The sequence below is a fragment of the Schistocerca americana genome, chromosome 3 (assembly GCF_021461395.2).
Source record: "Schistocerca americana isolate TAMUIC-IGC-003095 chromosome 3, iqSchAmer2.1, whole genome shotgun sequence".
NCBI classification, from domain to species: domain Eukaryota; kingdom Metazoa; phylum Arthropoda; class Insecta; order Orthoptera; family Acrididae; genus Schistocerca; species Schistocerca americana.
The window spans coordinates 974,528,892-974,539,856 of record NC_060121.1 but is presented as its reverse complement, the minus strand read 5'-3'; the positions used below and the strand labels follow the sequence as shown (position 1 = coordinate 974,539,856).

At 46.2% G+C, this 10,965-nt stretch overlaps 2 non-coding genes across 2 annotated transcripts; one reads left to right on the top strand and one right to left on the bottom strand.

The window, feature by feature from the left end:
- Nucleotides 1-8,031: 8,031 nt before the first annotated feature.
- Nucleotides 8,032-8,106, bottom strand: Trnat-ugu. The gene has a single exon. It is a non-coding gene; the product is annotated as a tRNA-Thr (tRNA).
- Nucleotides 8,107-8,599: 493 nt separating this feature from the next.
- Nucleotides 8,600-8,673, top strand: Trnat-ugu. The gene has a single exon. It is a non-coding gene; the product is annotated as a tRNA-Thr (tRNA).
- The last annotated feature ends 2,292 nt before the right edge of the window (nucleotides 8,674-10,965 follow it).

Here is a 10,965-nt window from a genome sequence, read left to right as displayed (position 1 = left end):
AAGATCGAAATTGTTAAAGAATTCAAATATCTTGGTGAATGGATTAGCTGGAACGCCCTTGAGAAAAAAGCAATAGAATTAAGAAGAAACAAAGTTGAACTAGCCTTTCAGCTTACTAAAAATACTTATAATAAAAAGTCCCTCTCATGGAATTCAAAAATAAAACATTACAACACTGTCATTAAACCAGAAGCACTATATGCAGCTGAGACATTATCTATCACTAACCATGGCCCAATTGAAAGGCTAGAGATCAAAGAACGAAAAATATTGAGAAAAATTTTAGGCCCCAAATTTCATAACGACAAACTAATTCATACCAAAAATGAAACACTCTACAAAACCACAGAAAAACTTTCGGATACAATGAGGAAAAGAAGAATTGAGTTTTATGGGCACATTCTCAGAATGAACCCAAATAGACTTACAAAAAGAATGTTTGACTACTTCAGGAATAAAAAATCCAAACCAAATTGGTTTATCCAAACAGAGAAAGACTTAAGAGAACTACACATCACAGAAAAAATGCTCACAGACAGGACCGCAAAAATGATAAGCAAAGACAGAAAAGAGGGATTCCAGCTCCAAAATAGAAAGAAAAGAACGATTGTCATCTCTGATGAGGAAAGAAAAGCAAGATCAGAAAGAATGAAGCAGTACTGGGCGAAAAGAAAGGCACAGAACACACAGAAGTGATTGATTCAACGTACCCCAAAGTTGGGTGAACCGAAGAAGAAGAAGAATATACCTCAGAGACACGTTGCGGGGTGTGGTCAAGAGAAATTCACAGGTCTGCTGCTAGTTGGGGAGTGCGGGTGCTAACAGTAAAAACAGTTTTGGGCAAGTTGCAGAGTTCGGATTCTGAGTAGGTAAAAGTTACGGACTTCATGGAACTGGAATTGTCAGGCCCAAGGTGCTTCCAGAACCGTGCCCACTACCAACCATGCTAGGAAAACCTTACTTAACAGTAATACTGTTTTTCCTGTCCTTGCTGCAGGATCTCGTTTCACTCCTCCTCCTCTTTTCTTTCTTGTCTTTATTCACCTTCTACAGCAGTGGTTCCCAACCTGGCAGGGAAATGAAATTTCAAAATTGTTTGATTGTGTTTTGGTTATGAATCTAAATTATTTTTAAAAGATCAGTACTATTATTATTACTTTCTAAGACAGTAATACTAATTACGTAACTCACCAATAATTACATTTTTTAAATAAGTGCGTAATGGGTCACACAGTGTGGTGGATGTTAGAGCTTGTGAAACATATCTGAGAACATCATCATCGTCAGAGAGTCCATTCACTACACAGCCACTTTGTACTATGCATCTACAACAGTAAAATTCAGACATGCGCGTCACACTTATAAAATTTCTCACTAAAAACCCTTTTCCGAGTTGTTGGTTGTCACCAAAAGGGACCAAAACTTGTTTCATTATTCACTACGCAACAGCAGTCCGATTAAAATTAGTTGATAGCTGACATGTGTCACTTGCTTCATGGTGTTGTCACATCGCGTGTCGGCTACCGTTCGGCTATACGCGACACACAAATACGATGGATCACTTCACAAATGTTGTTAATGCGTAACGCGGAGAAATGTTGGAAGCGACCACCGCCAGATATGACGGAAACGGGAGATGCTCTGTCAACAGCCTTTTTTTAAGTGACCGATGACTGAACTGCGACAGACGATGCATTTTGTAGCCCTTAATTTAAACTCATGTCCTAATCTAACCACATCCTCGTCATACGCAATGTATCGGAGAGAACAGCGACCAACAATTTGCGGCTGACTTGAAACCATGATCGCTTTGTTCACAGTGATGAAAGTTAACCTCTACAAGCAAAGTTAAGACAGAAAAAAAATTGTGTTTCAGCGCTAAAAGCAAACTAATTTCTCGCTGTCATTGGGTACCCGAACTACCCTCACACTGGCTATACGAGATGTGGCGTTAACAACAAACGGGTAGTCCTGGTTAGCAGATCATAGACGACACAAGCAGACTCCAAACGAAAAATGAATATTGCGGTATATCGATATTTTTTACTTTATGGGCTGTCTGACTACAATAGAATGAAACACAATTTTCGTGCCCTAAGAAGAGGAACGACATCAAAAAGTGAGCAGGAACGTAATATGTAGAAAATCGTCCACGCAACGTGTAAGTACAGTTGGTTGGTTGTTTGGGGGAAGAGACCAAACAGCGAGGTTATCGGTCTCATAGGGTTAGGGAAGGAAGTCGGCCGTGCCCTTTCAAAGGAACCATCGCGGCATTTGCCTGGAGCGATTTTGGGAAATCACGGAAAACCTAAATCAGGATGGCCGGACGCGGGATTGAACCGTCGTCCTTCCGAATGCGAGTCCAGTGTGCTACCACTGCGCCACCTCGCTCGGTGTGTAAGTACAGTTCAAAGTATTACTACATAATAGCAAAAACCAACCACCACAACTGTGTATAACCTATAGGTACAGTGACCAAAATTTAAATTAAATAGCAAAAAAATGGTTCAAATGGTTCTGAACACTATGGGACTTAACTACTGAGGTCATCAGTCCTCTAGAACTTAGAACTACTTAAACCTAACTAACCTAAGGACATCACACACATCCATGCCCGAGGTAGGATTCGAACCTGCGACCGTAGCGGTCACGCGGTTCCAAACTGAAGCGCTTAGAACCGCACGGCCACACCGGCCGGCATTAAATAGCAAATATATGTACGTATTCCAGGCTACTGATGATGCCTTGCAGAGAATAAAGGCGAAACGCGTATGGCACGAGAATAGTGTTTCATTCAGTTGTAGTCAGACAGTCCATAAAGTAAAAATTATCAATGTACCGTAATATTACACGCAACTGAAGAAGATAGGACTACAAAAAAGGAATAATAGAAAGAAAAATAGGAGAAACATGGCAAATCAATTAACTGATTTGAAATATTAAATTCTTTTGATTACATTCACAAATCGCGCTGTATTTGACAAAATTCGGATCTACAACCATCTACATGGCAGGTTTAGACGCTAATGCCTGCTCTGTGTCACTAGACTGTGGAAGATTGTTGTGTTTATTACTTTGGTGACACAGTCGCAATGATTACTTGTGAAACGTCCCCTTTGAACAATTATACATGACTGTGCTTAAACTGACACACAATATTTTTAGCGCAACGCAATCTGACTTTCAAAAATCCCTACAAAAGAATGGCCCTGACTAACATTAACGTATACCTTTCACAAATCACTTACCTCACAAAAATGTTGGTTACTCTAACTACTGCAATACAGCGTGCGCCACTACTGCCAGCTAAATAAAAGATTCAAACTACGGAAGGCACTAACTACTGATAGGCATAGTTAGCAAGTGAAAGATTTTTATAGAGAACAAACATTGTATTTACCTTAATAGTCATCAAAAGTCATAATATATATAGCAGTTCATGACATCCAGTCTTACAAATTTCAAAATTCCGCCATTTCTCTCCCCACATCCACCACTGCTGGCGGCTCACCTCCAACTGCGCAACGCTACGCGCTGTTCACACCCAGCTGCCGCTGCCCAACACTACAATGGCAGACAACAATGCAAACTAGCCACAGACTGCACACAGCACAGCCAGTGATTTTCATACAGAGCGCTACGTAACGTTGCCAATAAGAAAATATAAACAGCCTACTTACACTTGCAGCTTTCAAAAATTCCGCTTCACGCGATGTCGTGTGGAGCTTATCTAAAGTAGACCGATCTCTATGATTATAATATACATGTATATGCGACGCTGAATCGCGTCTTGTGCGGAAGGATACAGTTCGGTTGGTGCTGTGTCTGAAACGCGGCTTTGCATCGTTGTGTGTGTGTGTGTGTGTGTGTAATTTTTTGTGTAATTATCATGAGTGATAAAATATGAAATAAAAGAGCTACAACCAGGATTCGGGGATCCAAACACATCAATAAAGAAAGCTGGACAAGGAAGTGGCACTGACTGTTGTGTCAGGTTAGCAACGGTGAACAGTTCGGGCATGACGTTAAGCGCTCTGATTGGAGGAAACCAGTCCCAGCGCTTGAAGTGTCAACTATCAAGTAATTTTAATCTGACTGTAGTAAACGAACTAGCTGACAGCACAGTATCACAGTAAGTATGCCAATGACGCTACATTGCTACAGGCTCGAGACAGAATTGTTATTATTATTACTGGTGGTAGTGGTGCTACACGAAGCATTGGCAGCCGAAAGTCTTCCAGTTTCCGCCAGTTCAGAAGTAAGGAGTCCGCCAATTAAATGTTTTGGAAACGGAGTATAGGGCACACATTTAACTTGGTTGATTTTAAATGAGGATGCAGGGTGCGGCCGAAGCGGTTGCCGCTAGGAAGAGGCAGGTGAAGCGGAAGCGTGTTTTGTAACAAGTGTCTGCCCTTTATGAGGATGGTTAGGTCAATTTTCTGAGAAGGACTTGTATTCACCACGCGTGATGCACTGTGGATTTCTTTGTCGTTCTATAACGAAAAGATTGTTAGAAATAAGCAGTGCAAATTGTCTCATTAGCTCGTGGTTTAATAAAACGCTTACCAAAATTAAATATCATTTATATTTCACCATTTTCAAAAATGAAAGTGTTCAAAGAAAATTATTTTTCCTTTTCAAGTTTGTTTAGGCTCTATTGTTTATGGTGGTTGGGGGAGACAGGGTGGTGGGTAATGGTATCAGGAAAGTGGAAACCACTGTTTTGCAGACTGCGAACATGAGGTGACCCCGCACACACTCACTGGTAAAACGAAAGCGTACTTTAAGTTCGTGTAGTAGAGGTTTATAGTTCGGCACTGACTGCTCAACAGCTCCAAAGCTCCAAGTGCCACTGTCAAGGATCACGAAATGTTCAGGCGACTTGGCCACAAAAACGTGGCCGTGTTCCTGTACGGCGCATCTCGCTGACAGGATTTGACGACCAGGTAGGAACTGGCCGTAGCGCCGGGGTGAAACACGAGAGGCCAGGACTGTGCGGGAGAAAAACAGGCGTAGCCCTTTAACGGCGAACAGCTTCCCAGCTAACACGTGTAGCTGTACCGTTTTGTCGGTTGCTACCTCACCTCACACAGGGGGGCGTCAGCTGTAATATACAGCGATTAGTGAGTGCCAGAAACACTGAACTACAACTCCATCTATACTCCGCGAACCGTTGCGAAGTGCATGGCAGAGGGTGCTTTTCATGGTGCCACGTGTTAAAGTTTGTTCCCTTTCCAATGGCGTACGAAGCACGGGAAGAAAGACCACTTAAATTCCTCTCCGCTTGCTGCAGTTAGCCTAATTTTGTCTTTACAGTGATACGTAACGGATGAGATATACGAGGGGCGCTCAAAAAGTAATGCAACACTTTTTTTTTCGGACAATTTCGGTTGAAGAAATGCGGAATGTGTTGTGGGACATCGTGGAATGTTCCTGCTTCAGCCCCTATAGTTTTAAGAAGTTCTGACAGGGGGCGGTGTTACACGCTGCCTTCAAAATGGCGTCTGTAACGAAGGTGCGTTCCAAGCAGAAAGCTGTCACTAAGACTCTTCTAGTAGAAAATCACAGCAGAGCACATATTCATAGGTAACTGAATAATGTCTACGCAGAGCTGTCAGTGAACAAAAGCGCGTTGAGTCGTTGGATCAGGCCTCTGTCATCATCGCACCCAGGTCGCGCAAACACGTCCGATCTCCTGCGTGCCGGCCGGCCACACTCAGCTGTGACTCCTGCAATTGCTGGGACGTGCGGACACTCTCATTCGAGGTGATCGACAAATTACAGTCGAGCACCTCGCTGCTCACATCGACCTCTCTGTTGGCAGTACTGACACACTCGTCCACCATTTCGGGTACTCAAAGGTGCGTGCCCCCCCCCCCCCCCCCCCCCCCCGAGTTCCTCGCCGCTTCTAAGAAGACCATAAAGAGAAACGAGGGACCATTTGTGCGGAGTTGCTTGCGCGTTACGAGGCATTTCAATAGCAATCCTGTCTCTGATGGACAAAGCATTTCTTGTAGCGTCTGCCACTGTAGTGTGTTTCACTCTTGTGGCGACTAAACGATCCAGTGACGAAATGCGCCACTCTTCGTTGTGAAATGATAAGTAAATGGACACCCTAGCTACAAACAGGCGTTGATGTACTTCATTGGAGACATGTTGAAAATGCGTGCCCCGACTGGGATTCGAACCCGGGATCCCCTGCTTACATGGCAGACGCTCTATCCATCTGAGCCACCGAGGACACAGAGGATAGTGCGCCTGCAGGGACTTATCCCTTGCACGCTCCCCGTGAGATCCACATTCCCAACATGTCCACAACACTACATTCGTAGGGCGCCTAATAGATGTTTGCCCATCATACTCATTACTCGTGGCAGATAAATCTACCAAGTCCCGAACGAGTTCGGGCATAGCGTGTGCGTTCACACAAGAAGGTCAATGGCCGGGAAACCATATTTTAACTACACTCCCGGAAATGGAAAAAAGAACACATTGACACCGGTGTGTCAGACCCACCATACTTGCTCCGGACACTGCGAGAGGGCTGTACAAGCAATGATCACACGCACGGCACAGCGGACACACCAGGAACCGCGGTGTTGGCCGTCGAATGGCGCTAGCTGCGCAGCATTTGTGCACCGCCGCCGTCAGTGTCAGCCAGTTTGCCGTGGCATACGGAGCTCCATCGCAGTCTTTAACACTGGTAGCATGCCGCGACAGCGTGGACGTGAACCGTATGTGCAGTTGACGGACTTTGAGCGAGGGCGTATAGTGGGCATGCGGGAGGCCGGGTGGACGTACCGTCGAATTGCTCAACACGTGGGGCGTGAGGTCTCCACAGTACATCGATGTTGTCGCCAGTGGTCGGCGGAAGGTGCACGTGCCCGTCGACCTGGGACCGGACCGCAGCGACGCACGGATGCACGCCAAGACCGTAGGATCCTACGCAGTGCCGTAGGGGACCGCACCGCCACTTCCCAGCAAATTAGGGACACTGTTGCTCCTGGGGTATCGGCGAGGACCATTCGCAACCGTCTCCATGAAGCTGGGATACGGTCCCGCACACCGTTAGGCCGTCTTCCGCTCACGCCCCAACATCGTGCAGCCCGCCTCCAGTGGTGTCGCGGCAGGCGTGAATGGAGGGACGAAAGGAGACGTGTCGTCTTCAGCGATGAGAGTCGCTTCTGCCTTGGTGCCAATGATGGTCGTATGCGTGTTTGGCGCCGTGCAAGTGAGCGCCACAATCAGGACTGCATACCACCGAGGCACACAGGGCCAACACCCGGCATCATGGTGTGGGGAGCGATCTCCTACACTGGCCGTACACCACTGGTGATCGACGAGGGGACACTGAATAGTGCACGGTACATCCAAACCGTCATCGAACCCATCGTTCTACCATTACTAGACCGGCAAGGGAACTTGCTGTTCCAACAGGACAATGCACGTCCGCATGTATCCCGTGCCACCCAACGTGCTCTAGAAGGTGTAAGTCAACTACCCTGGCCAGCAAGGTCTCCGGATCTGTCCCCCATTGAGCATGTTTGGGACTGGATGAAGCGTCGTCTCACGCGGTCTGCACGTCCAGCACGAACGCTGGTCCAACTGAGGCGCCAGGTGGAAATGGCATGGCAAGCCGTTCCACAGGACTACATCCAGCATCTCTACGATCGTCTCCATGGGAGAATAGCAGCCTGCATTGCTGCGAAAGGTGGATATACACTGTACTAGTGCCGACATTGTGCATGCTCTGTTGCCTGTGTCTATGTGCCTGTGGTTCTGTCAGTGTGATCATGTGATGTATCTGACCCCAGGAATGTGTCAATAAAGTTTCCCCTTCCTGGGACAATGAATTCACGGTGTTCTTATTTCAATTTCCAGGAGTGTATATATGACGGTAGTATCTGTTCTCGATAGAACAGTTACCGTGGATGACCATGCAGCTTTGCTAGAAATGAAATGATAATTAAATGGACACCCTAGCTGCAAACAGGCGTTGATGTACTTCATTGGGGACATGTTGAAAATGTGTGCCCCGACCGGGACTCGAACCCGGGATCTCCTGCTTACATGGCAGACGCTCTATCCATCTGAGCCACCGCGGGCACAGAGGATAGTGGGTCTGTTCTTTCGGGAACAAATAAAAAAAAAATGGTTCAAATGGCTCTGAGCACTATGGGACTCAACTGCTGAGGTCATTAGTCCCCTAGAACTTGGAACTAGTTAAACCTAACTAACCTAAGAACATCAGAAACATCCATGCCCGAGGCAGGATTCGAACCTGCGACCGTAGTGGTCTTGCGGTTCCAGACTGCAGCGCCTTTAACCGCACGGCCACTTCGGCCGGCTTTCGGGAACAGATACTACCGTCATATGTAGTTAAAATATGGCTTCCCGGCCATTGACCTTCTTGTGCGAACGCACACGCTATGCCCGAACTCGTTCGGGACTTGGTAGATTAATCTGCCACGAGTAATGAGTATGATGGGCAAACATCTATTAGGCGCACTACGAATGTAGTGGTGTGGACATGTTGGGAATGTGGATCTCACGGGAAGCGTGCAAGGGATAAGTCCCTGCAGGCGCACTATCCTCTGTGTCCTCGGTGGCTCAGATGGATAGAGCGTCTGCCATGTAAGCAGGAGATCCCGGGTTCGAGTCCCGGTCGGGGCACACATTTTCAGCATGTCCCCAATGGAGTACATCAACGCCTGTATGCAGCTAGGGTGTCCATTTAATTATCATTTCATTTCCAGCAAAGCTGCGTGGTCATCCACGGTAACTGTTCTTTCGGGAAGAGATACTACCGTCATATATACTCTTCGTTGTATCTTTTTTTTCTTCTCTTCTATTAATCCAACCCTGTGAGGACCGCAGCCTCATGAGCAGTAGCCAAGAATCGGTTGAACAAGTGTAAGCCACTTCTTTCGTGGACGAATTATATTTCCTTAATATCCTTCCTATGAATCTTAGCCTGGCATCTGCCTTTCCTATTGTTAGTTTTATGTGGCTATTCCGCTAAAGTCGCTGTCTATCGTTATTTTTTGTGTGGTATCATAGATCGATACCAACGCCACCCCCCCCCCCCCCTTCCCCCGCCTCCCGTCAGGGTCTCACAGTTGGCAATGGAAACAGACGCCGATAGCGACCGCGCGAGAACCCAGCGGATCCAACGATGCGCGCCTGCTGAGCCATGCTTTCAGCGGCGCTGACTGTGAGAGCTCCCTGCCACCGCTGTGTAGGATGGCCGGTGGCAGCTACACAGCCCAGTCTCAGCCACACACAGCCTTCGACAGTCAGCAGTCTTAGTGGCCTTCGACAGTTCGCTCCTGCATTAGTAGCGGGACCCTCACACTGCACAATAGTCATTAGTTTCGTTCTTGTAATAGCTGGACTTTATTGCTGTTTGTTCTCTTGCGGTACTTTTTTCGCAATGCTTAGAGAAACCTACATGTTAAAGCTTCCTTTTACTGTAGTTATATGTTCACTAATCATTTCTGCTCCTGTCCAGTTTCCCTGCGACGACTTCCGCTGTATCACTGTCACTCACCTCTCTCTACCGACGCATACAAAGTAGTGCCTGACACTCTTACTAAATATCACATAACAGCACAGACCGCATAAGATAGTTCTTTATTTAAGACAAACAGTTGCGACAGGCTTTGCTGTCGTCTTCGGGTCTCAAAAATCATTTTCTTGTAAAAAGTGTTCATTTACGCTGAAATCTCATGCCAAGTTGTCAAGTGGACAAAAATCAGTACGATTTAAAAGGTTTCTTCATATCCACTTGACAACTTGGCGTGAGGTTTGAATGTAAAATGAACACGTTTTACAACGAAAAGCTTTTTAGGACCTGAAGATGACAGCTAAATGTTTTGAAACCGGTTGTCTTAAATAATGAAATATTTTATGCGATCTAGACTGTTGAATGTTTTTTAGCAAGTAAAACAGATGGTACCTATATTATGATAGTTACTCTTTCCTAGTGATCTGTCGCCTATAACGAAATCGTACAGTAGTGGGTTTCTTCGGCCGTTTACACGTAGTATGTTACAGGGATGTACACTCATCAGTCCTCTGCAAACCTTTCTGCAGTTTACTACAGCCTTCTGGCGTTGCCACCTTCTCTTATAGACAACCGCATCAACAGCAAACAGCCTCATGGAGATTTTCATATTATTCACTGGATCATTTATACGTCGCGTGAACAATATCGGTTGAATTACGCTGTCTTGAGGTACTGCTGAAATTATCTTAGACATGTAATCAGGCAGAATACGGCGCTGCGGTCGGCAACGCCTGTATAAGACAACAAGTGTCTGCCGCAGTTGTTAGGTCTGTTGCTGCTGCTACAATGGCAGGTTATCGAGAGTTAAGTGAGTTTGGAACTGGTGTTATATTCGGCGCACAAGCGATTGGACACGATTAGAATCGCCTAGGTAGCGGTGAAGTGGGGATTTTCCTGTACGACCATTTGACCAGTGTACCATGAATATCAGGAACCCTTTAAAGCATCAAATCTCCGATATCGTTGCGTCAGGAAAAAGACACTGCAAGAACGGCACCAACGACGACCGTGACAGAAGCGCAACCCTTCCGAAAATTACTGCAGATTTCAACGCTGGGCCACCAACAAGTGTCAACGTGTGAACCATTCAACCAAACATCATCGGTATGGGCTTTCGGAGCCGAAGGCCCACTCGTTTACCCTTAATGACTGCACGACACAAAGCTCTGATCACTGGAAACATGTTGCCTTGTCGGACGAGTCCCATTTTAAACTGTATCGAGAAGATGGGCGTGTAATGGTATGGAGACAACCTCACGAATGCATGGAATCTGCATATCAGCAGGGGACTGTTCAGACTGGTGGAGGATCTGTAATGGTGTGGGGCGTGTGCAGTTGGAGTGATATGGGACCCCTGATACGTCTAGATGCGACTCAGATACGAGACACGTGCGTAA